This window comes from Takifugu rubripes, chromosome 14 (assembly GCF_901000725.2).
Source record: "Takifugu rubripes chromosome 14, fTakRub1.2, whole genome shotgun sequence".
NCBI classification, from domain to species: Eukaryota; Metazoa; Chordata; class Actinopteri; order Tetraodontiformes; family Tetraodontidae; genus Takifugu; species Takifugu rubripes.
In genome coordinates this window covers 12,744,175-12,772,045 of record NC_042298.1, presented here as the reverse complement: position 1 = coordinate 12,772,045, position 27,871 = coordinate 12,744,175, and the positions used below count along the sequence as shown (strand labels likewise).

General features: G+C 42.3%; 1 protein-coding gene across 7 annotated transcripts in view; it reads left to right on the top strand.

The window, feature by feature from the left end:
• Nucleotides 1-27,871, top strand: part of lingo2 (leucine rich repeat and Ig domain containing 2) — a 127,926-nt gene that overhangs the window by 62,321 nt on the left and 37,734 nt on the right. For all 7 annotated transcript variants that reach the window (XM_029847574.1, XM_029847573.1, XM_029847571.1 and 4 more), the window contains one exon: nucleotides 11,996-12,089. The gene's annotated coding sequence lies outside the window, so the exon portion shown is untranslated. The remainder of the gene's footprint in view (nucleotides 1-11,995; nucleotides 12,090-27,871) is intronic.

The following is a 27,871-nucleotide window of genomic DNA, read 5'->3' as shown; positions in this document are numbered from 1 at the left end:
ATGTTGTGAATTATATATAATATAGAGCTTCTGTGGTCAGAATGGTGGGTAAACAAATCTAAATTGATTCATTCTGCATTTTAAAAAAATGAATTGGTTCTCTAGAGACAAAATTCCAGCTGAATCAGTTCTCTTATCAGACAATAATTAGCAGTTTTAAGACCAAAAACATCTTGGTGTAAACTGACAAACTTTGCTTTAGCATCTCAGGGCTCTACATGTAATCTGTGATCAAACATCCATGTTATTATAATCAAATATGTCAGAAAGTTGCACAGTCCTTGATCACCAGGTAGTTGTTTTATTTCATGAGAATGATTCCAGAAATCAAACACAGAATGTATTTCTTTAAAAAATAAAACAACTTCACAAATCTCCCCTCCATGACGCTGAATTCTGAATAATAATGTAGCTGTTGCATGCCGTGAAAGTGCACGTTTCTTACTGTAGGACATAACGATTCATTGTTGTCCGATGATTTACCTTGCTTTTCTGGTGGTCTAATTTTAACCACATTTTCCTAGAACCATTGATGTTTGGCTCTCATGTTCCACTAACACAGATGTTTGAATCACTAAGGCCCACAGACGTACACGCTGTTTAATGGCGTGAGCCTGTAGCTGTCTTGAGTGATGGCTAATCACGCCATAATAATGAGGTGCAGAGGACGTGGCATTCTTAGTAAATCTTACCCATTAATGCATCTCTGCCTGGGCAGAATTGTTCTGCGTAATTGGTTGTTGATCACAGTCCAAAACATTAATTGGGTGACACACTCGGCCCGATCAGTTGTTCCGGGGGAAAAGGAGACAACATGTACGGGAAGTATGGTTTGGGTAATAACAACGCATTTTTCTATTTTTTAGATTGCAAATTCAGATGATTTGTGTTGTTTTGTGCTTATTTGGCTCAGTGAGATTTAGATTGGGAATAACTGTGGCTGCAAAGGACACAGAGAGGTTTTGGCTAATTATTATTCTGGCCATTTTTCCAAGGGAGATCATTATCGCAGAGAAGTCAGAAGACTCGTTAAGCCGCCCGATCCCTGCCAAACTGTTACTTTCATGATGGTGTTGTTCCTCCTACACCAGCCGATCTATTTTTAGATCCGATTATTTTGTTTACATTGCTCTCTGCGTCACACTTAGCAAACTGACTTTTACCAGGATTTCTAAACAATTTAGGGAGGCTAGCCTAACAAACTGCGAAGCTTTAGCCGATCGTCTTCAGAGGTTCCCACAGTAAAACTTCTGCCATATGCTGATGATGCAGATTCAAGCATTTTAAGCTTCTCTATCCAGAAGGGCAGCATTGACACATCGTATCGTTCTGTGTGATTTCCCCGCAGAAAACAACCGGTGGGAACCGGCAGGTGCACCAGTCTGTCTCCCTACTAGCCTCCATTTGCTTTGAGCAGCATATCTGTGTGCAGATTAAACAAAGCGGTTGTGTTCCTGTGAGCTGCACTGCCTTTACCTACAAGCCTGTGACCTGTTTTTCTCACCGCTGAATCAAGTTTACCTTTAAACAAGGAAGAACATACAGAGGAAAGCTCGTCAGTTCTGTGCCACTGCTTTTATTCAGGTGCGAGGATTAATGACGCCGTCCCTTTTTCCGATTCTGTGCTGTGAGCCAGACACTTTGGCATCAACTCTAATCAATAATGCATTTTTTCCCTGTCAGGCCATTTAATGTGCACACAGCTCCCACATGCTGTCATCACCATCTCCCTTTCAAAAGCATCGGGGATATCTGATACCCAAAGTGCAGCGCTCCATTGCTGTTGCTTCGTGACACGCTCCCTTCCCTCTTCGCTGCTCACTGACAAATTGATTCTCTCTTAATGTGTACAAGAAAAAGGAATCTGCACAATCCTCAGGAGCAAAGTAAGAAGATACAGTACACGGCATTGGATTAGCTGCTGCTACCCACCGTACACGTGTCTTCCTGTATTCATTTAAACCGTGACAGTCTCCATTTTGAGAAAGGGTTCATTAGCAATTTAGTTGCTCAGGTTTAAGCAATACAGTGCAAAAATGTACCGCCAACTCCCAAGAGGGGAAGTGTATTTAGCACACTGCTAGAAGGTCTCATACAAGTAGCTTTTAGTAACAAGGTCACCGGGGGCAGAAGGTAGGTAGGCCACCTGATCTTACATGATTTATCAGTGCTGCTTCTCTGTGTGCACGCACAGACCTGTGACGTCAACAGCATTAGTTTAAACGGCTAACGACCAGCATTTAGAGCATTTAGGACAGCCTGTCTATCTGGATAGCTACAAGAATGTTGTCAGTGCGTCTTCTTGGCCGTGTGATGCGAAGCCGTCGCTGCATCTAAACACTTATGGGGAACTGTCAAACGAGCTGATGTCCACGTCCAATCAGTCGAAAGATAATAAATGAGATTCCTCTGATGTTGGTCACACGGTGTAAATAAACAAAAACCAATACTCCTTCCCAATCTAAATGGACAGTCTTGCGTTAAATGCAAATGTTTGCGCGCCATCTGTGTCGTGGTGGCGGCTCTGAAACTGAATCCAGCTTCACAAGTTGCATCTTAAAGTCCTCCCAGATGTTTTTTTAATGCTGGCTTGTTTTGTAACTGCTAAGGTTGCTCGCTAAAACACACTCTAATAAACTATTTCTATAATTTGATTCTGTCAGGGTTAGCGTTTCCTTCGATCTGATTTGAACTGACATCAGAGAAAATCGACAAACTGCTTGACTTCTGGCAATGCAAAAAAAAAAAAAAATTAAATTAAAACATGTTTTAACTCTATTTTTGCAACTCAGTATAGTCTACAAATGGCCGCCACTGTATTTATCCATTGGTATGCAATGGCAAGAGGCGGTAACCTGTCATCCATCTTTATTATATGTCAAAGGCGGAGGAAGAGATAAGAAGAATGGGCTCTTTAAACAATGGGAGTTGCGTTCCCTCCCGCACTGTTAAATGGTCCTTGGCTGCTCACCTCTCGAGCTTCTCCCACCCATTTGTCAACAGCTCCCCGATATAATGCATCTACTCTATATAACTATAGCAATGGAAAGCAAAAAATGACGCATGGATGCATAAAGATCAGCTATTGAAAAGGTCTTTTCTTTTACCAGTGAATAATTCGATTTGTGTCACGCTCTATCCGAAGGCGTACAAAGGTGTGTAGTGGTTATAACTGGAGAGATCTTTCCTCCTTACTGCCTCTCCTCACAGACAGACCTAAATAAAGTGCAGGCCGTTGTGTCATTTATGAACTATTAAAGTTGTGTATTCTTTAGATTGTTGCATACATAGACATGGAGCCAATGTTGGGGATATAAAGCTTCCACCAGGAAGTGGTTGTGGGAGGCAGTAATGCAGCCCCGTTAGTGCACCTCGAAGCGCACGGCGTGGAGTAATTCAGCTTCTTTGGCTCGCCCCATTCTTTCTTTCCCCTCTTGCGATCATTTTGAAGTTCTCATGAATTCCGTTGGTCCCAGCACAGTCATTGGATTGGGATTGGGGCTCGTTCTCTTACAGGCATAGCGTTGCGATGACAGAGGATGTTTACGATGTTCTTCAGAGGATTACAGCAGCGGCAGCAGTGCTCCTTTATCGCCATTTGAATCTTTCTTTTAAAGCCAGTCTGGGCCAGTGCCACTTATATGAGTGTAAGCAAAGTAAAATCTGGTTCTTTGAAGGTCACTTCTTTTCATTAGATAATTAGTCTAGCTGTTTAAAGCTAACTTCAGGATTGCTTCTTTGAACAGGCACCAATTTGAATTTATTGCCTTCATTAACTCTGCTGTTCTGAATTCAGGCGTTGCTCCCAGCAAAGTCGCAATTATCGGTGAAAATCAACACATGATGTAACGTAGCGACTGAATTTGTAGCCCTACATATTCATTTGGGCAATAACTAAGAACAAAAACACCTCCAGCTTTGTGTGAGGCGTGGCCAATGAACGGACTTTGTTTCTGAAACTCGCACCTCAGTGGCTGCCTCTTCCGCAGGGACAACCACCCGAGGTATTTCCCCCCATGCCATCACTTACCAGTCAACAGACTGAGGCTTTCAAAGGTGATAAATGATGCTTCGACGATAGGTTGCACATGCGGAGCGAATTTGAATACTGACAAAAGCAGATTCATTTCGGTGGGCTGGCGTGCACGAGCGGTAAAGATGCACGTATCGTTTTTTTTTCCTGAGGGCACATCGATGGGTGACATGGTTGGCGCTGATAAGAAAAGCACCCATCAGATGTGTCATTTGTTAAAATAAGTCGCTGGCGGGAAACAAATGAGGCCAACATCTGTCAGTCTTATGTCCAGTGCAATGAATATCGTGTAAAACCTCCAAAAATGTCCCTTTTTTTAATGCATAAGGTTTGATTTTTCTAATTGGGTTGGACCTGGCTGATTAAGTGGACGGTATGGCAGCGGAATGGATTAAACCCCGCAAACATAATGGGGAACAGCAATAATCTATGTCAGCCATACCGGCATTCGGCACCAAACATAAATCTAACCGAGCAATTTTATTGATCGTCACCTCCATGAGCTCCAGCGTTTGGAAAGAAGAAGTGGCTTCTCCTTCTATCAGCCGACACGGCTCATTGTTCACCACGGCCTAATAAAGAGCTTTATGTGTGCCATTATGAATCCTCTGTAGCCAGTGACAGACTGATGACTTAAAGATGAGCGTCGTTCCACGTTTAAACAATAACACATGGGGCTCCCCGCTCGCCCAATTGCCTCAGTCGGCATAACGCAGCCTATTGTGCGATGTGCAATTGCATGAGTCCCATTAAGTGTCTTGAGTCTGGCAGTCTCACTCACATGGCCAGAAGGTTTACCACAGTTACATATGCATTGGCACACAGCCTACTGTTCAAGGCTCAAACTCATTCTATACTCCTGCAACATTAAGTCGTTTTGCACAGCAATCCGCCAAATCTGCGCTGTAAGATTTTCTTATCTGATTTTCTTACGTCACCATCTTTTCGCTATATTGACTTGGACCCGACTTGAACGTGACCACAGCCGCTCGTGATGGTGATAGAAAAAGAGAGCAGCTTTGCGCCATAAGTGGGCTGAGGATTTGATGTGTCGAGGCTTATTACGAGAGGTCAGAAAATGAGCAGGTTCTCGCTAAACCCACGATTGAATCAATGCCCTCAAGAACACAGCAGTGCTCCACGTGCACGCGTGCCGACAGATCGCCACTCTAAAATTAATGGCTTGTAATGACAAGTCTTGAAGCTGCAGCAACCCTGCAGATAAAACCCTAACCTTTCCAATCAGAAGGTAATTAGCCGATCGCTCTCTTTTATTTATAAACTATGGCCACAGAGAAATCAGATGGTGTTTTTTTATTTTTATTTTTTATCACTGTTGCATGTTATTTTTGATAGATTATAAGCAAAGATAGCAGCTGTTGTGTCAAAGCTCCAGCTGTGGATTCCACCTTTTCTTGGTGACCTTCCGAGACGGAAGGTATTTTTCTGTTTACAATCTCAAAACATAGATTTTGCTCGATCCGGTGACTTTCCTCCTCTTTCTCTTGCTCACAAGGGCATTTGATCAGCAGCACATGGCTCAACCTCAAGCATCTACATGCAGAGCAGGAGCATAAACAACATATCAAGGGTCGAAGAGCAAAACCTCCTGTCTAAAAAATTCACTTTGCTGGAAGAACCAAAGAAATTTGTTTCAGAGCACTTTCTGCTAAAGATAGCAAATACATCATACACAGTTTTCGGACTATATTACTAACAATACCGACTCGGTCGTGGTGCATATGGGAGATTTTTAGTCACATTTGCTGGATCGTTTTGCAGAGGAGGAGCTTTTGGAATCGATATAGATCTGTTCGGGGAATGGTGTCAACATGTTAAATTCACTGCAGATGTTTTTTTGGTAGGTTTGAGTACTTTGTTTCTTCTTGTTCAATGACTGCCTTTTTTTAAAAGTTATCAGATTAATGTTTACTCATGTGATATAATCACTGCTTTAATTTACATCTAAAGATCATGTAGCACGGGAAAGCTCACTATGGACATAATGACAACATGATGGCGGAGCTGTAGGAAACTGAAGCTGGAACTGTACCGTGATTTTATACATTAATTAGCTGCGGAATCAAATTAAGCATGTGGAAACACGGCTCTCTCATGTAAATGCAGACAGGAAAATGGGCAGCTAGCCACACTGAGGCAAAGACAGAGAGCTTTTCCCGTACAGTTTCTGAACACTTAAGTAATTCTCAATCCTAGCATGCCTCACACTGCCACTGCCATGACAGATGCTCCAAAATCGAATATAGATTTCAGTGAGCAAGGCAGGCGTGCCTGATGAATCTCAATTTGCCACTGTCCATATTTCATACTCGCCCTGGATAGCTTAAGGGAGGTGGTGAAAGTGCTCCGGCCACACCTGCCAAACTGTCAGTTAGTGTCAGATGATGGCTGGTTCTTCATTAAAGCTCATATTTACCCCACACCAATATGTACTATACTTTTTTTTAAATCATAAAATGTATACCCGTGGGTGGGGTCACAGAAATAGATGTGATAACAACTATAATGATCTGGAGAGAGAGAAAAGAGACAATTTCTCAGGAGAAGAAGAGTGCAGAAATGCTATGCAGTAGCTCGGGGGTGGAACAAAAGTAGAGAGCTCCCCACAGAGTGGTTGAGGTGTTGTGGCTGCTGTGCACCTGAAAGGTTATTTATGGCACGGTTTGCTGTGCTGGTGTAGTAGCAGAGGATTGCATTGTGTTCTCGGTTAGTATTTCATTCTCTGTACATTTTGGATTGGAACGCTTCTGCTTTTAGATAATTAATTGTTTGCACTTCATTATGTGGAATGATGTGCACTGTTGATTCTTAAAGGCTCATTAATTCTAGTTAGAATTGACTGTGTGGCGTAAAATCATTAATAGCATGGGTTTATTTCCTTTGTTTTGTTAGTTCTACGTCAGTCCACCGACTGGAAGCACATTTACATGCACTTCTTGCACTAGGTCATTATGAGATAATGTCTAATTTTGCAGACCGACGTCATATCGGGGTTTTCTGTCAAAAATGCACGTATTAGCAATAGCATGAAGTACCTTTACTGCTACCTTTGTAAATGAACTAATATTATTGGGACCTCTTGTTTTGTACTAATCCTAACCCCAACATTGAATAGTGTTTAATATTTAACTGTCAATGATAGCAGTTTTTAGATTTTATCAGCGGAAAATATCAGTGTCGGTGTTGAGTGGTTTGGCTCCTTGACTAATCAGACTTCATTGTGGCAGAAAAGGAAGTGTGTCCCTATTCTTAAGTTCTAAACATAAAGAGAAGAGGTTACTTTCAGTAAATATATCTCAGAACTGTGGGCTAATATGGTAAAAATATTAAAACCAGGCCAAGAAAACTCTGCAGCCAGCAATATCTAAAGTGTCCCCTCTTCCTCTGCTTGTGGATCTCCCCCAAAATGGCAATAAAATGTTGAAGTCAGCATACTGACAGAAATAAGGTCTGATATCCTATAGGTGCTACTACAGCAGGAGCAGATTTTGGACAGCAAATTTAAAAGTCTTGCTTATTTTTTTAAAAACACATTCTGCAGTAAATTAACACTCTAATTTTTAATTTTACTGGCAGCAGACTCTGAATAGCCATTCCTTGTATTGCCCAACACACCTATGAACTAATGAGGGGGCTGGATATTATTCCACTGAGCCCCAGGAGAGCAGGAGACTCCTGCTGCCTCTGGCAAAGTTGGATTTGCACGCTACATGAATATGAAGAGCTGCACCCTGATGTTGTGAACTACTGAAACAGATAATTAAGGCAGGACCCTTTGTATATCGGTGAGCATGTGCAGATGGTTTGTCTACTACGCACTCCACCTGAGCCATTAGGTGACGCGCTCTGCTGATCAAATACATTTCCTACGTAGGGTGGTTGGGGTCAGCCTCAGAGATGGGGTGAGGCCTCAGATGCTCCTCCTGTGTATTGAGAGGAGCTGGTTGAAGCAGTAAGAGGTAGGAGGCCTCTTGGACACCTCCCTGGAGATGGGTCTCTGGTGTGTCCATCCAGGAGGAGCCGAACCACCCCACAAACCGCGCCATTTTGAAATAGTGTCCGAAATGTTAGTGAGCATCGCTGTACCCTATGTAGTGCACTCAATGTATCCCACAATGCACTGCGAAAAGTAGTCTACAAGCGAGCACCCTAACTCGGAAAATGTATCCCATCAGCCTTTACGGTATCACGTGATACCAACAGGATACATTTTTTTACGTAATTTCTACTGTGCGGTTTGATATATGAAATTTTTGGAAATAAGAATTTTTTTTCAGTAGGTGTCCAATATGATCATCTTAAAATATTACAACATAAATGTGTAAAATAAAAAAATCAATCAATCTTCACTGATCCCCCCTTCCCTCACTTAAAATTGTTCTTCGGAATCATCTGTTCCTCACCAGGCGACAGAATCTCAGTAAAATAATATTTACAAAGATGAAAAGTAGCTCTGGATCCATTTTTTGATGGAAAATTTCTTTATTAAGTGTTTTCACTACAGCGGAATATGACTTGAGAATGTGCCATCACGTCTTGGCTTGAAAATGTCAAGGGACCCTACTTATTTTAGGTAATAAGTCATTATTATTGTATTATTGACATTAATATTTTATTTTATTATATAAAGTTAATTATAGGGTAAAATATTGCATTTTCGTAAAATGACTGCTGAATGTATTTCTGATGGGTTAAAATAATTAAATAGACAACTGGCAACTTTTCCCAGCGACCGATTTGTAATTATTATGCGACACCATGACGTCACTTTCGAATACTAACTTTAAATTGACTCACTATGTAGTGAGTAGTGAATAGGGAACGAGTGCATGGTTTCGGGAACAGCCTAAATCTCTCAACTGACCTGGAAACTCCTTGGAGGAGCTTTCGGAAGCGGAGTGTCTGGGCCTCAGTGCTGACTCAGGAGGACAATAAACCACAGTGAATATTGGAGGGAAATGATCAATTAGCATTCCATAATTGAAGTAAGCAAAGCACGTGCATTTTTAGTGCTGATGATGATTAAAGAATGCAATGACTTATTTTGCATGGCGCACATGCACTGAGTAAAAGTGTAGGTTCGTTTTTCAATTTCAGGAACTGCTCCTGAAGTGTACTCTGGCCTTCTTTTGTTCCTTCCTCTTCGAACCTTTACGTGACTGAAGTTTTTGTTTTTCTGTAACCTTTTGAAAACAATTCTTGAAAGCGAACTGCATTATAGCAACGGGGGAGCGCAGGAGACAGGAGAGCTTCCCGTATAATTAGAGTAGACATGGTACATGTGTCCCTGTGTGTTGCTGCATCTCATTAAGCCGGCTATGCACCCCTGATCCAGCCGGAATGGAAGGATAGGGAGCATGTGGTGGCGAAGCTTCCTTTGACGCAAACGCAAACGACTTTTCTTCTTTCCGTGCGGAGGCTCTTTAATCTAAAGCTGGTCTAAATTAATCTATTTCTCGAGGGGCCCTCGAGGAGCCCACTACCAGAACCAACCCCAACGAGCAGGAAGCACACGCAAACGTAAATGGGGTTCAAACATTTCCTGCGTTTTTGTCTGAGAAACTTGAAAATGGGACACGCTGTGATTTATAGGAATTCCTGAAAGTCGTTTATTGTAACCCCATTACCACCGTCGTAATTGTAAACAAAATGAATATTTTGGCAGCCGGATCCCATCCCGGATGTTACAGGGTCCATCTTTAGGAGGAACCCAGAGTGTGCACAGCTCTGATGAGAACATTCACACACTGCACATAAAACCGTGGGGCTGAGAATTGAACCCCTGTGAGGCCTCAGCAATGCCCCCTACTGCACCTAATCACTGCACCGCCCTAAAAAAAGGGTTATTAGCCGTCAGTCTTCATATGTAAATGCTCTTTGGGAGTAATATGAAAGTGGTAGAGGGAGAGTGCGCTAATGATTCCTCAGAACGCTCTGGAGGGCCCCACTCTCACATTCAGTCCCTCCATATTTTCTTCAGTTTTTCATCCAATTCATCAGAGAGGACCAATTCGGAATTGGCATAGTAATGTGATTACCGTATTTTCTGGACTATATATCGCTCCGGAGTTTAAGTCGCACTAGCCAATAAATGCATAATAAAGAAGAAAAACAGATATATAAGTCGCACTGGACTATAAGTCGCATTTTGGGTGAAAATTTATTTGATAAAATCCAAGACCAAGAACATACATTTCATCTTGAAAGGCAATTAGCATGGATTAGCAATAGGGTTACGGTATGCTAACGTAACAAATTCAGCTACATGACCCACAACGAACTGAGCACGTGTCTGCTTTCTAAACGTAACATATTAACAGTTATTCAGATAACTATAGCATAAAGAACATCCGAGCAAGTTTACCAAACAATCAAGTCTAACTGACGAGGCACCGCTTCTTCTGCGCCGCTAAAGGAACTTGTTCCTCAGGTACACACACCGCCCTCTTGTGGTTGTCAGTGTGAAAATGACGAACATGTGAAATTCTGTAATAATGTATTTATTTAAGTTGCTCCGGAGTACAAGTCGCCCCCCCGACAAACTATGAAAAAAAGTGCGACTTATAGTCCGGAAAATACGGTAATTACTTTCTTGTCATCAGGCCTGCTGTGTTTTCCGCTGTAAAGAAGTCTAACTAAAGCAAGTGTTTACAGGCAGTCAAAGCCCAACAGTCAAGGGGAGCTTTTAAAATGATGCCCAGCTGTGCAAAGTAATTGGCCCTACTTTATTAGCCCAGCATTAGCAGTTGAAGGGAACAGTGTTGGAATCAGGAATCGGGCAGATGAGTAATTCGGACTTGCAGATCTCGGGGCTGCAGTGGCATCTGTCGGCGTGTCAGTGAGGTTTTTCATTATTGACCTGTGAAATCTGAGGCAGCAATCACATTTTACTGAGCTGAGTAATTAAACACAAATGCTGCAGACGATTAAGACGGTTTATGGTCACTAATGTACAGGGGAGTCCTAATGTACCGGTCGGTGTTCATCTAGATTCCAGGTGGCAAATGGTACACGAATGCATATTTACCACTAAGCTTGTAATAAACATGGGCATTAATAAGATACTTTCACATTAGCTCCGAGGTGTGTATCAGAGTTGGGTATGTAAAGTGTCTTTTTCATGCAGTAAAACATGCATTTACCAACTGTCTCTCCAGGCTGAAGGATGTCCCCATATTTGCATGTATTTTGTGGAGAAGGTGACTCTACCAAATATCATCATTTTCGTAGCGTCAAAGACATCGGGACAAAAGGGGACGATTATCCATTCAAAATCACCCCTTCGCAGCTAATCAATATTCTGTGGTCATTTTGAGGAACTGCGTTTAGAATTAACGAGGGGATCCAACAGATAAATGATCAAAAAACAGAACTGCCATTGTCCTTGAACCCTTAATGATGCGCTAATAGCGCACGGTGTCAAGAGTGATTTTAACAAGACTTCTTGAGTCAAACTTGGTTTTTAATCTCTCTGCCTTTGGACTTGGAGGAGATAACTGTCTCCCACAACTCTCTCTTCCTTCCTCTCTCTTGCTCTCTGTTGCATTACCAACTCGAGCACGCCTTCTACATAATCACAGTCCTCTCTGTTTCCTCCTGCACGTCTGATAAGGCGACTCATTAGAGTGAAGGGGTGGAATAAAAGTCAAAGATCAGCATGGCTTGACTGGATCTCCCTTTTACTGGCTCGGAATAAAATGGGCACCTACAGTGAAACAAAAGAATGTTTTCCAGTGCTTCTTTAAATAAAACACAGCATATTAAGATTGTGTGATATTCTTAAAAGCTCTTTTCTTATCGGCTGTTGATTGCTTTTAAGTCCACACCATTTTTAATGGCGGTCTTCTCAAGATGTTTCAAACTGATCTCTGCATATTGATTCTCACCGTCGCTTTAAAGCATACCCATAAATTCTGATTTCTGCTTCTTCTCCCTCCTCAGCCTCGACAATAAAGACTAAAGATAAGGACGAGGGCAGCGAAAGAAGAGAGACGAGAGCGCGCCATGGCTGAGCGGATGATTGCTCCTGAAAGTGGTAAGCAGCAGACATTTACAGTCTTTTAGCTGTTTCGTCCCACTGAGCTGGATGGTCATATTGGACAGTTTCATTACTTTTAGGTACGTTCCAGCACCTTTATATTAGAGACAAATGACAAATACCAAGTGAAAAAGCCAGATCTGGCTCTCACATGATTATATCTGGTGTCTGGTTTTCACTCCATTTTGACTGCAGCCTTTTTCTGTACTCATATTATAGTGAGTCCACACATCTAAAGACGTCTACAATTGTGCCCAAATACACCTAGCTAATCTGAGCTTTACACCTATGGAGTGCAACAATATCAATCGGGTTTTGACTGCGTGTCGTATAGTTACATGCGTGCATGTTTCTGTGCACGTCCACTGTGTTGTAGCAGGGAGGACAAGAGACTGTTTGATTCCAACGCATCCAAGCAGGCAGAAATATAGAACTACTAGCTTTCAAATGCATGATCATTCAACATTCCGTCTAATTAGCCAAATTTCTTCCTCACTTGCATTTCCAATTTGTATGTTTAAAGTCAGTGGAGAGCTGCTGAATATTTGAAGGAGGTTGCTTTTGATGTTGAGGACGGCCAATAAACCCAACGTGAGATTGTGGTTGAGCCTGTTAATGTTGCATTCATTTCTAGTGTATCTCCTGAAGTTGTCACGCTGAAAGCAAGCGTGTAACAAACACACCTTTATAATTGGGAGGAGTCGACACATGTTTATCATTACAGGACTCCATGTTCTCATTAGTGCCCCATTCAGAACACCCTGATCAAAGATTCCTTTGGCTCAACTTTGGAAACATGGTCCTCTGCATTCCACCGAATCATCAAAACACCAACACCTGCCCGGACACCTGAATACCTTTTTAATGAGCGATGAATGATGAGTAGCATCTTGGTGAAGCCCTTTTTTTTCGAAACACTGCCGATAATTCCAACAGAAAGTACAAAGCACAGCAACGTTTCTGTCTCTGCGGTTCTCTCGCCTGCTTTTGCACCCACTGGTGTCCAGACTGGGAGTTGTGGTGACTGATGATGGTGTCATACGAATGTGCATGTATGAAGACGTCTTTGGTCTGTGTTTAATCCACAAAATCGGATAATTCTACATGTAACTCCAATGATATCATTGATCATAGCTGGTGTGATCTAAAAACAAAGGAAAAAAGTTGTTTTTAAACGCTGCATTAAGATGTGCCCTTGCTATATTTATGTTTTGACCTACAATTCAGAGCAGCTCAGTTCTCCAATGACAACCACCGAAAATGGTGCAGAAAATATAGATAATGGCAAACATGGGGGGTCCTTTCCCATTTCCCCATGTTATAAATAACCAAATTAAAACTGTCATGAAGTCATTTGTGTTAGACAGTGAAGCATACGCGCTTCCCCTGCAGGCGTGTTTTTACGAGACATATAGTGTGTATCTATCACGGCCCATACATTTCCTGGGTTCGTCAAACAAAGCATTGGCGTGACAGGAAGTCAAACGTACTGCTGAGATCTCAGATGACTTCATTTGCCTGTAGCTGATCATGTGACGGTTTTGACAGATTGCATGTGGCGAGCACTCACTGACTGACTCACGGGCGTTTGTGTGCCTCAACTTGATGTGCGGTTGTACCCACCGATGGTTGTGCGACTGTGTTGAAGTCAGGAGGAGGCTGGAGAGGGTCGGCGTAATCTCCTGGCCCCACATGGGATGAACCAGTGGAGCATGGGATAGTGTTTAGCATCTAAACACGCCGCGGTGTTCTTCTAAAAGGAGCTTTATTGAGACAAAGTTTCACGAGTCTGTTTCCGCCATCATATGGGTAACGTCTGGATGCACCGGCTGATCATCCAGATGTTGGCGTTCCCACTAATGTCTTATTAAATGCGATTGCCTCGCCGCTGCACCATCTCTGGTCAATTAAAAAATGAGGGGAAACAAAACTCCCAACGGAGCATAATTGACTTATCAACCATTCTGCGAATGTTTCACCAGGTTGCATCACGGGGGCTGAATGTTTTTGTTGCAGGCATTGCAAATTAGTCTAAATCTGTCATTACACATTTTTAAATACTCACTGATTGGTCACGTTTCCTGTTTTTTTTTTTTTTTCCTTTGGTGTTAAAAGGTACCAAGTACTGTAAAATCATCTTTTTAGTTATAATTGTGTATTTACAGCTCACGCTGCCTTGCTTTGTGAGCTAGAGAACTCTCACCCTTTGGTCAATTTCCTGCCTTTGACGTCACTCGAGGTGTTAGCATCCGGCTGCTTTCCTTACAGTTACCATTATAGCAACTCCTGGTGTGTTTTCACGGTTACACTGCAGAGAACATGTCCAATATCCACTATTATGATTTAGCAAACAAGCTAAGAATTCCCACTTTTGTGCCGCTTTATTTCAAAAAAAGAGATTTGTCTGTGTGATGACAGCTTCGGCAGCATAATGTGATTTAATGGGTTTTTGTTTTGACTAAATCTGAGCACATGAAATCCAGAATGACGTTAAGCATACAATATCCTGTTAAAAAAAACAGGAAAAAAAAAACATTCATCTTGATTTAATTAACGCTTAAATAGAACGCAATTTTTCCGTGCATGTGCGTCATGCCCATGTCCCTCTTTCATTGTCTGGAAGCTGCTATGCATCATAATAGTTGTAATTATAAAAATTATTATTGTTGTAACACTGATTAACTCCGATCTGTGTCCGATTGTGTCATGGTGAGTCCTTGAAGTTTTGCCTCATTATGCATGGAAAGTCCTTGAAAATTCTGTCAGTGTAATGCTCACAAACTGCGCGAGAGCCCGGCGCTGCAGTCAGAGCACGTCGCACGCCTTGGAGGCTTCTCCTCAAAATTATTACCTGACACACTACATTTCCTGGGAAACCACACAAAATATGTGACAGAGCCTCTAATTATGTTTCAGGGAAAAAAATGCAAGTGTTTATCGAGAGGGATTAAAAATTCTGGTGGTGACATTTGTGGGGATTTTTTCCAAATTGTTTGCTGTTGTTTTCCCCTTTCAAACCAAAATGCCACCCTCTGTCGAACATCAGTGGATATGGTATTATTAGATCCGACTGCTCTCCTTCAAAGTTGAAAGGGGAAAAATAATCTCTCTGAAAACGGTGGGTTCTGACAGCATCCTGAGAAGTAATAGAAAGGCCACTGCTGCTGTTTCAAAGGGAGAACACAGCAAGAAGTCTGGTTTAAAGTAGGAAGCCTTCTCACCACAGGAAAGCAACAGGGATAAACCAGCAAGGATGTTCATTTTATTTCACAGTTGTGCAACTCTGCCTCTCATTCATTATGAATATTTGTAGCTATAAAAAACGTCTTCCTCTTGATTCATCTTCGGATTACTGTCAGCAGGTTTGTCCTTTACAATCATATAAAGTCTTCAATGTGGTCAGATAAATAAGATAATACATTAATTTGCATGAATGTTCATTGGAGTTGTGCTGAGGTGCTGCATTCAAAATGGGACTAAAAAAGGAACGTTCGATTTATCCACCCATGTCTCCAACACAGTGCACCACCCCTGGTGGTGTTTTTCCAACAATCAGACAGTTTTAGTTGAACAACACCATATTTCTGGTGTTGACTAAAAGATTTATTGACTGGACACTAGGGTGAACTCTAGTTTTTGTCTATTTTCAGTGTGTTCTATTTAAACCATAGCAGAAATGATCTCTTTTTCCTCTCTTTTGAAGTAGTGTTAAAATGTAACCTGAACTATAAAATAACATCAATTGAAGTCAGTGTAGTATTATTTTTGTGGTAGATTTAGCCTCTGTCTTGTGCTTTTATGGAGGTGTTTTTTGTATCTTGTGTTTCCCTCAGCTTTCCTTCCATTGTGATAATATACATGTGCTTCACCTGTGGCTTTAGATATGTGACCTTCCGCTCCACTTGCCGATGCTGGTCCGCTGATTCAGGGATGAAGTTAGCAATCACTCTTAAGTTCACCGCTCATCATCTCAGGATCCGATGTTCTGGAGTTTTGCAGCTCATTTGATCCGTGCACATACTCGTCTTATTGTTCGGTGTGTCAAACCTTCCATTATCCACTGACAGTGGCCTCAACAGGCTGTTAAAGGCTGATTAGGGAAATACTAGCAGTGACAAGAAGTTTTGACCTTGATTAAAGAGTAGTCAACCATTTTGTTGCTGTCTGGAACGATCGAGCAGAGACACGACCCGCTACGTGCTACGTAACTGTGACCGCCGCCACAGTCATCTCTGTGCCGCTGTGAGCCCTTTAATCCCGAAGAAGCGCATTCATATGACGTCTCACCTCCTTTGCCCTGTTATTGCCAGATGGGCTTTATTCAGATTTTTTTGCTTTTAGAAAAAGTCCCAATTTCACCAAAACAACAACAAAAAAAAGAAGGTTCATATATATAAAATTAAACTGAATTTGAGATTTTTGTACAATCATTAACACTAATGAGGAGATAACTTTGCCATCAGCGTACCTCAGGCTGCACCACTTACGCCTCTTGAACTGGTCAAGAAGAAAAACAGACTGGTTATGAGTGGGACGGGAGGATGAATGAACTGGTTATACGTGATCAAAGAAGACAAATTGGCTTATACTGGTTATGATGGAACGATCGGGGAGGTACATGGACAACTACTGGTGGATGGGGAGTTGAAGCTGACTGGCTGTAGCGGGACTCTAAGGTTCAGTGTAAACAAACGGCGCCACACCGTGGACACAAACAGGTGCGAGCTTCAGATTTATGCCGTCAAATCTTGTCCAGGCCGAATTAAAATGCCTTTGCACCAACATGGCTGATTTGCATATTTTCCCAACTACATGAAATCCCAATAATCAGCCCGTGTTATAAAACCATTGCAGCCTGGTATCGTTTCTAGCTCGTGAACATTTTGTCGCCGCCTGTCAGATTTGACTCAGACACACACGGTACACCCTTCGCCGTCGGGCTGAGACACATCATTTAGCATTTCAGCAACATTAAACCGTCTCGGACAGTTTTATATGTCTGAAGTAGACGTATCGTGACATCATATAGAAAGTGAGTAAGTGCCAGGAGGCCTGGAGCAGAGACCATGCTGCATGTATGTGTAAATTAGACATTGAGTAAATAATATACAGTGTAAATTAGACGTCGCATTGGGACTAAAGACAAGTTATACAGTAAAGAGTATGGTGTAAAGTATAATCAGCTCCTGTGATTACGGAATGATATGCATGGTGACGAAGGGCTGGTGTGAGGGAGAGGTCACTCACAAGCAACGTTTGAAGATGGCAGAAGTGCATGAAGAAGATGGAGAGCTGGTGTTTATCAGCTGCTCCGAAGGCTGTGTCCTTTCATAGCACCCACAATAATTACAAACTCTAATAACCTCCGTGGCGGAGGTAATCACAGCATGCTTTGTAGAAATCAAAGGCTATGCTCCCTGTGGCGTTCCTTCCCCTTTTATTTGTTTATTGTGTGTTTTTTTAAGCTTTTATTTGTTTGTTGCCTACTCAGGAAATGCTAATATAAATGAAGGATAAAGGGGAAGAATGCAGTGGTTTCATTGGCCAACGGTGAGCGGCTAGCAAAAACTCAATTTTAATGCTTAATTTATGTGTGCTCTATTATTAATGGATGCTGTGATCTGTGTGCATACTGGGCTTTATGTAAATCATGGTCCATGTAATGCAAATAAATCAGGGAATCGTGGGTATTCTAGGCTGTAAATGAGAGTATTGAGTGTAGATTTGGAAATACATCACAGTAGAACCTCTAAGTGACATATGAAGTCCCCTTTTCGACTCTCATTTTACATATGGCGCACATAACAGAGTCTGCTATGCATGCACAAACGTGATCTATTCATTCTCATGAGAATTATTCTAAATCCTGACACAACCAGTTCTCCTCAGAAACTCTTCTATATTGCTGTAAAAACAAATAGTCAGTTCTAAATGAGGACAACCATTTGACAACTATTCATGCTCAAGCTTCCAAACATCTGTTTCAAATTCTGGCCTATATTAGCACATATATGCTAATATAAGTTGCCCATGCCCCCATACCCTCCTAATCTCTCCTACTTCCTTTCTACATACATCTACATACGTCCCAAACAGCAGCGGATGAGGGTGTGGACTGAAGGAGAGTTGGTGGTCGGGGAGGCGGGGGGCAGTAACACCTATGTCACGTCAACAACGGCAACGAAGACCGTGTTTATGTTCCCTCCGCCTTAACCTGTAATGTGCACCGATGTGGCTCTAACCCCTCTGAATATTATGCTCTCAGCAGAGCCAACTGGGGGCTAAATCCACGCCTTAAAAAACAGCTTGGATCAGCAGGTGTGAGGATAGTCTGGATTCAAGAATGGGGGTTTGAAGTGAGAATGAAATATCGTATGGAACGTTCCATCACACAAAGCACTGAAGATAGAGATCGGTATAAGTGAGGGATCTGTCTATGTGCAGATACGGCTAATATCAGAGATCTCCACAAAGGGAAGCTGGTATTTCAGGCTGAATTTAAAAGAGTATAGTTCTGGTTAATTTGTGATAAAAGAATCAGGGATATTTGCCGTGGTAGAAGTGATAGAATGGCAGAAACGGTCTGTTTGTATAGGATATGGCTCTCCTCTGTTTAAACTGGATCGACCGCAGTTAAAACTGCCGGATGTTATAAATGCAAAAATACAGACCTATGAAATAGGTTTCCAGCTGAACACCTTTTTTCAGGCTGAAAATGCTCATAGGTAAGTGGCTAATGGAGCAACTACAAAGAAACAAACAATCTTTCGTCATGCAGGAAATTAAAGTGAGCAGAGCAAGGCCGCAAGTAGCGAGTTAACAGCACGTGGAACAAGGTCAATAAAGAGGCTGGCCATTTCCTGAGCAGGGTCACTGGACCATCAACTCTCAGTTTCACATATCCCTCGCCTCCGTGCAAGAATTAGACACACATGCACACACACACAAGGTTAGGGGAGGCACTTCAGGGCCTCTGCTTCACCAGATCTGTGTGGCATTCATTAGAGAGACCTGTTAGTCGTGCTACCAGAGAAGAGAGCGGTGTGCTGTCCAGCGGGAGGGGGGAGGTCACATTTGGAGATTCCCAGAATTGCTTAAAGTGTAGATATTGGCTGTCAGAGACCGGCTTTGACACGTGGTTCTATTTAGATTAAAGAAGATTTTTCTGTTTCAAACTATTTTAAAACAGGGACAAAGTGTAACCATCTGGTCCAAACATGAATACTGAAAAATATTCACACATATTCTACAAGGGGAATGACCTCTGACCTCTTACAGCAGAAGACGTGAGGCGTTTACACACACTGCGGTCCCTGTAAACATGTACTGCCACAGCTAGCCAGGCTAACTGAGGCGCTATCCATAAACAGTTTTAAAGCATCTTTGAAACAGGAGGAGGAAACTTTCTTCCCACCTCATAATTTACACCATTAATTCTTTCCTTTCCAGATAGACCTCCTTTTACGAGGAAATATATGAGGCGGCCGGCTCATAAGACCGGATTTTATGTGTTCGATTGGGAGTCAGAATGGTTTGGAGTGATGGGCTCGGTGAAGGAGTGGAGTTCATTTTAATGCCTGACTGAAGGTGAACCTGACCTCTCCTGTGGGCCGGAAAGATGGTAGAACTCTCAACAGTGAAGTATAAACACGGGCAGCGAGTCCAAAGGCTCCGAGGTGTCATTACCTGAAGGAGATCAGCTTGAAACTCTGCCAAGCCAAGGCCGGGATTGCACCGTTCCTGCATGTTTGTAAAGTTATTTACGGCACCAAAGAAATCAAAGCGCGCAGCCATCCTTAACTTTCCATTCCGTGGCTGCTTTATTTACAGATAGTGCACTTGCTCATGAGTCATTTCTCCTTTACAATCAGTCCAGACACACTTTATATTCCTCCAAATGTTTTCTTGTGTGTTTGAAATGTAATTACATTCATTTCAGTAATACATTGACACTCGTACCCTTTGATATAATACAAAACACGTAAAAAAAAAAAAAAAAGAGCCTCTTTGGGAGTGCATAGGAACAAATGTGGCATTTAGAATGTAGGCAATTATATGTGAATACAAAGTGTGCAGAGCTTCAGAGGAGTGTGAGGAAATTTGCCATTTGTCAGCTTGGATAAGGTCACCATGTAACTCAGAAGCAGCTCAATAATTGACTGGAGTTGAGGGGTTCTAGCTAGCAGTCAGTCAGACGGAGATGGTGCCTCTAATGATGTCCCATGCTTATAATTTAATTTGAAACACCGTATTATTATCACTTTCATCACCATAATTGAGACACTTATTGCGGCAAACAGCAGCAGAGGTGCCCACAAACTTTTGGTGGGAAAAAGATTGATGATGTCATGTGTCACATCGTTGATATTTATGTCGTCCTTGCTCATCAAATAACATCCAACATGAAATACTGACCGTGGACGGTCCCGCTTACAAATCAAAACTGAATGAATAGAATAAAATGTCCTTATTTCAAAGGCAATTATGCCCCGGAGTAACAAAGATTAATAATTCATCGGGAGTCCGAGAGCGTCGGCGCCAAATCCTCATTTCAGCCACAGCTTCAAGGTTGCATTTGTTTTACCAACCTGTCGCCCAGTGAAGGGGCTCATTGAGAGTCCTTGACAACCGTCTATCATTGGAAAACAATAGAAAACAACAACGACCAAATGTGCATCAGAACACAACGAGCGACCTTCCAGAGAGCGACGCCGAGCCTTCCTGTGGGTCTGCACTGCGTGTGGGGGAGGGGAAGGATAGGGCGAGGGGGACTTTTTTGGTGAGAGAACATTACTGCGAATGGACAGCACAGCTAATGCAAACAGTCAAGCGTTGCCTATATGTCACGTCAATGAGATGCCATCTAACCTTTTAGTGGAGGATGATATGCACAACCTGATGGACCATAATTAATGACACTGGAGCTAATATATTATTCTGGAGCATTTGCCCCTTCGATGCCAGGCTCGTCCAACACTTGTTTATTCCTGTTTTGTTCCATTCCCCTCGTTTTAATCTCCACTGTGTTTTCTTTAAATGATTGGAGCACAGGTTGCCTCCAAAGTCTTATTCCAACTGTCTGCAAAAAAGTGAGCCCTGAAACCTGGAGCTGCCTCCTTTCGTTAGTCTCCTGTGCCGCTCTCGCCTTGCCACGTGCACTGACACCAGCTGTCAAACACAGCTCCTGTTCAAGTCAACCCTCATCGCCCCCGCACCTCCGATAACAGGCTCGATTCATAAGAATGAGGGATCGGGATGAACGTTGTGGTGCCTGGCAGCTGAGCCTAATTTTAATTAGATGAAATTCCCCTGCAGATCTGGCCAGATGCCCCAGAGTTTGTGTGTGCCGTTCTCTCTTTTTTTTAAAGACTGCCAGGTTGGTGCTCCGGTCACTCCAGCTGTGTTTGGGCCAAGCTTCATGCACGTCTGGGTGCATGCAGTTACTTTTAAGTGTTCTGTTTTAGGTGACAGTAGGCAAGAGGAAAGACTGCATACTTTACAGGCCATGTTCTCAGAATATTAAGGCTTATTAAGGTGTAAGACAACAGCAATAGGCGCAAGATAAATTCATTTTTACAAACTATTTTTTCATCAATACTCAAAAATAGTTACATTGCTAAATTGGAAAAAAGTCATTGCTAGCCAAACGGCATACATTTTTCCCTAATAATCAACATCAGAATGATCTTAATGAAAAGAAAATCCCACAGAGGTTCTTTAATTATTCATGTAAACACCAGATAAGCATTTTTTTTGCAGTGCGCTTTTATGAAATCTGTATTTAATGCACATCATTTGGACGTTAATAAAAATGTTTCCCACGTTTCGACTCTAACCGGGCTGACCGGCTGGTGCACTCTGGAAAAATTAAGCAAAGTCTACACAAAGATGTGTTTCCACACACTCTTACTGTGATAAATGTTGTGACAGGTGTTCGGGAAATGTGAGCGCGACATAAAGTCGTTGAATGAAACAAGTGTGTCGTATTTATTTAAGCCGTCGCGCGACTGCTGCTGCAGCTATTCTTCCAATGCCATTCGTCACCTCTGAGACCCACGGCCTGTGTGGCTTTATAAAATGGGGGGGCTGTTCCGCGCCGCTGTGAAAGACAAATTCTGCCCGGAGAAAGAAATGGGGTATAAAACACATTTTATGTTCTGCTGCCGTACCAATTCTGCAGTGATTATTGGCTCTGAAATAGATTAAAGCACCGGGCACCACACATCCTGGGCTGTTTGGGGTCAGAATGGGCTCCGCGTCCACTGGACCCGTGTCTTCAGTGAGTCCGTCAGGAGTCTCTAATGTGAAGACACTATGGACTGTGGTGGCTTTGAGGGGATTAGGGAATTCTTTAAAGGAAAATATCCAACAGCTCTTGGCATTTTTCCCATCGTGCCGATGGAAGCATCCATTTGATAGATGAATGTGCACATCCTATACCGTGCACGTACAGGTACAGTACATCATGCCACCAATGCATCAGGCTAACTTATAAGGTTTCATCAGTACTGTAAGCTTGACCTCATCGATGGAGGCTGTAAGCTCTCGTCAAGATATTAAAGAAGTTTTTTTTTTCCCTTTTAACAAAGAGGACAAGATAATGAGTTCTGGGGCAGAGGCTTCTTTAGCACTGTCAAGTTAAATCCGTTCCTCTGGAAAAATGAATGCTTTTGGCAGCCCATCTCCGCGTGCTAACTGTGTTTCACACAAGAGAAAAATAAGTCAAAGGAAAATGAGAAAAGAAGCCCAACTTGACCTCATGCTGTGTCACTGCGACTGTCGGCGGTTGATCTTTGTGTTTTCTGGAGGATTGAATTCATTGTTTGGCGGATTATCAGACATCCACATGGAGCAGTCCTGGACGGAGCTGTGATATTTCTGTGGTGACAAAACACCCACAGATTAGCCGTCGCCGCAGATGAAAAAGGGGCTCAGACTCCAGCAAGCCACGAACACATATAAAAACGCCTTAGCTTTGTCTTTAGATAAAGATGACACTATATTTGCCGTTTCAGACAAGACATACTTTTGTCCTGATGATAATTCGTTTTTATATGCAGTCTTTTTGAGTTTAATAAGTCAAAGTTTATACTGTGCTGTCATGTGGGAGCCAGAAAAAAATCATCATTCCACGTATGTAAAGTACACCAATTGTGAAGCACCATACAGCATCCCGCTGACCCTAAAAGGATACACGTTATTATGTATTTACACTAGAATCAAAGGATTATACCATACCATCGTATATACAGCATATATCATAGGCTACATACCACTATATAGACAATATGTTTTCGGATAAATGCATGATATGTGCATTTAATTCCACATGCAATACACATTTGATATGTGTGTTTATAGGAGCGTGGATTCAGACGTGTGTGACATCAGTTTCATGTGGGCTAATGATCACTGTACACGTGTGAGCGTGCATGTTATGTGCAGATAATCTGATGGTAATTAAAATGTGACAATTAAACACGGACCCCCTGAGCCCCGAGGATGTATGTACTGTACAGGATGCCGTGGGATGGTGTTGGATATTAATGCCATTTGTGATTATTATCATCTATGTTCGTGAGCAGAACATAAAAGGATGCATGTGCACGTGGTGATAGAAGATTTTTGAAATGCAGCTCAAATTTAGCCAATAAATTTTAACGCAATGATGATGATGATGGATTTCATCGTTATGTTAAGCAGTGTTTTTTTTTGGATGTTTTACAATTAAAAAGTCTGAACTAATTCCACACGATGGAAACGTACGCAGCAGGAAACCCTATGAGAACAGACATTTTTCAAACGGCGTTACAGACAGCGAGAGAGTATTCCACAGGTTCTCCATGTGCCTCTGAAGGTGCAGGCGCGGGGCGCACGAGCAGAAGCGGTGAGGAAAAGACAGTCAATGCTGCTTGCTTTGAACCAAGACGCCTTCCTTTTGGAGAGAGCTTGTTAAAGCTGCAGAGGATGAGTCAGAGAGCTTCCTCCTTACAGGAGCCCCTGTTGCTCCGAGTCCAGTCTGGTTTCATCTTGTCAGTCTCGCTCAGGGCGAGCTTGGAGGGGAAAAGAAGCCTTCTCCTCTTTGTCCTCTCCGTTATGACCTGCAGCCTCCACGGCATTTCCCTCTGAAAGCTGTAACGGAGGGTTGAAGACACAAATAAATAAGTTTGACTCTGGCTGCAATGATCAGATGACAACAACAGCTTGGTCATGTGTTTGGCCCTGGGCCCCGGGGTTGGGTCCGCCAGACTGTTTAATCAACCCAATAATTACAGAGAACTGAGTGTACAGAAATGTTGTCAGGCGTATTTCTTTCCTCATCATCTAGTGATGAGCATTATCAGATTTGCTGCTTGACTTGATCCCAGTTCTCTGATTCACAAAAGAGGGTGAGAGACTCAAGAGGAGCGGGCCCCCCAGAATGTGTTCCACAACCGCCACTGGAATTAAAATCTGCAAATAAATTTTTAAATCAGGCCTGAGACGTTTGGCTTTTTTACAGGTATTAGAGGAAAAGCAAAATTCCTCCATTGTATAGTTATTAAAACACCACTTTGCTGCTTTTTCAGATATGCTCTTTACATTCATGACTAATTCTAAGCAGTGATGTTTTATAATGATAATTATGTCAATTTGGCCACTAATGATTATACAACAGGGCAGATTATATTGTTATTATTATTATTATTATTATTATTATTATTATTGTTATGTATTGAATCTGCTATTTGATGTACAGTGTTATATTATTAACCTACATTTGGTATATAAAAAAGAAAACCACAATGGTTGCTGAGTAGCTAATTATGCTAAAAATAAGAAAGTGCAAGATGCCGTCAATGGAGCCAATTATATAGTAGCCAGCTGACAGCTTTAATGTGGAGGCTTAAATCTCACAGGATTTTTGATGTTCTGATAAACTCAGTCAAATAAAAGGTGATAAAAATGATCAAGAGTAACAAAAAGCAGGAAACAAACTATAAAAGGAGTCAGAATTTTGGCAAATGCCTGCAATTTTTCTTACATTCATAAGTTCAACCTGCTTTGGAATCCAGACATCAATAGAAACATTGTGGCACCTCCAACTCTGCAATTTTCAACACAATTCAAAGTTGTGTTTTGTACATTTGCTGCTGTGAACGTCTGCTGTTCCTGCAACAGTCACGCTGGTTTTTAAGCCTGAGCCCAAGCAGGCTGACTGGTATAAAGCATATTTATCAGAGTTCCTCTCTGATCTAGCCCTCGTCAATTCCCACCAAAGAGCCACTTGTCCTGGGCCGTCAGTCTTGTCACGCAACAAATTGTTTCCCAGGGTGAACTATGGCTGATGGGAGATGAAGAGGAGGAAGGAAGTGACAAGAGTGTTGCCCTGAATTGTTATTGATTCATTCCTTTGAGCCTTTTTTTTCTACCTCAGGTTATAAGAGTTGGGGAGGAGCTGGTGCGGAGGCTCAGAAGAAGCCGCCATCGTCTCGCCTGTATTCAGAGCGTGTTGTCATTTTCCTCCAAATGTCCAGTTTGTTGGGGGGGGGGCTGCCAAGCTTTATCATATCCACTGTATCCATATTTATTCCTTTCCATGTTGGTCTTTTAAATCTGTCAAATGAGCTTTTCAAGATCCAGGCAGCATGTTCTGAGGTCGAGTCAGTCAACAGCAGCATTCAGCTCAATCCAAGAAACCTCAGGAATGAAAGTGGATCCAAAAGGGAGTCGATGAAACACCTATAACCCTTTGCCCTATTCATGCATCCGCATCACCACACATCTGAGAATATTGCCGCTAATGCAGCTCCAAGCTCTGTTAGATTTAATTCCTATGTCTTTGCAAACCCCCACTTATTTCTAATCTGGACTAGTGGTGCCCAGTGGACACGGGGAGAGCAGCAGCCCTGGAAAGGTCACCAGGCCATCACAGGGCACACACCATTAACTTGGATCCTCATACCCGTGGGGGATATGGGGTCAATTTGTATCTTTAGACTGTGGGAGGAAACCAGCAGAAAGATAAACAGGCTGAACTAATCTGCTGCAATACTCTTTTCAACAGTTAAAGTTTTAGATATTAAAGCTGCAAGAAGTGAATAAGGTAGAGGACGCACTTATGTCAGAACAATATGGGTGTAACTGAGTAGAACAGGGGCGTTCCAGTGATTGAGCGGTCGTGTTGACTGAGATCTGAACGTGTCTGTAATTCTACACGGCAGATTCTTTCCAGCATGCTGGGGAAAATTCTCCAGAATTCTTCCAAACTCTGTGTTCAACAATAGCTCTCAATGACTTCCAGTGATTCCTCCTAAATTGCTAGTAAGCCCACGTCTGCTACATGGGTAGCCATATTTTACCAAACAAAAGACTCCGTTTGCTCCGCTGAACAAATGAGGTCATGAACGACAGACACATCATCCTTCATTCGCTGCGTTGTTACCAGCCAAACCTACTGGAATTACCCTGTCTCACCCTCCATCTTGACTCTTTGCCCCTCATCCATCCCTCTTTTGTACCTTTGCTGCATCTATAATATTTAAGGAGTCACAAATATTTCATGGCCATGCCAGTGGAAGATTTTCATCAACTTGAGACGGTTCCATCATCTCGAGCTCATTTGCATGACTTAAACCAGACAAGCACAATGCATTATGCAGCACAGGCAATGCAGTCTGCATAATTCTAGTATTTGAGTACATATCTGAGTATCTTCCAATGGACTGGAGTCAGTTTCTGGCAATGAGCTCCCTCACACACATCAAAAGCCATTCCAGGATGAATATGAATGTCTGCTGTGAGGGAAGCTCTTGGAGTTAATGATTTTGTATCATAATAGTTTTGGAAGTTGACTGCATGGAAACGTTCTTCTGATTACTCACAGAGCCACAGCTGCTGATGAGAATGAAACAGACCAATACACTGAGCCGTGTGGCCAGCTGGTGTCCTAAATGCTGCTTCCTGCTTGCTCAAAGTCCTCTTCTTTAAAGTTTGGATGTACTCTGTGCTTGTGCAGGCGCATGAGCCAGTCGGCCTTCAACGGCAAGAACTTTGTTTTACTCGAAACCTTTTCTAGCCAGAACAATTTACATTTATTTAGAACTTACTTAAGCAAGTGAGACAAGTGAGGTTAACACAAAATAGCGCATGCAAAACAGCTCAGCACGCCAACAGCTGGCTGCCCAAAGCTCTCGTTTACTCACATTAGCTTGGTTTAAACATTTATGTACAAAATGAGTCCATTAGTCCAAACGCACTGCATTAGCATCAGTTTTCCCGCTCTTCCCCCTGTCAGCATGCACGATATAAAACCTTTGTAAGCCTTATTTTGCTACTACAAAAAAGTTATGACAAAGCAGTTGTGACCACAAAATTATATCAATATCAAACTAAAATGTATAATTATTAGAAATGCAGGTTTTTTTTAGTAAATTATTGGGAAAAATGTTTTATGTTTCTTTTATGTACTAATAAACAAGTAGATACTGTATACTCATAAGACCATAAGATAATATATAGTTGTTTTTTTTTTAATATACACATACTGTATATAGATAAATAGCGCAGCTTCATGTCTGGGACATTTGCCCAATGGTCACCTAAGTTTGAAAATTTGCGTGAGCTGACAGGCATTAAAGAGTGGTGGTGGGGGGGGGGATGCTGCAGAGGAGCTGAGGTGTTGCTCAGCTGCAGCGTGTGGATCTGATGGAGGGAGCAGAGTCCAGGAGTGGAACTCTGCCATCCCGCATTAGATTCTACTCTATCAACCTGCAGAAGAAGAACTCACAGTTTGCTCA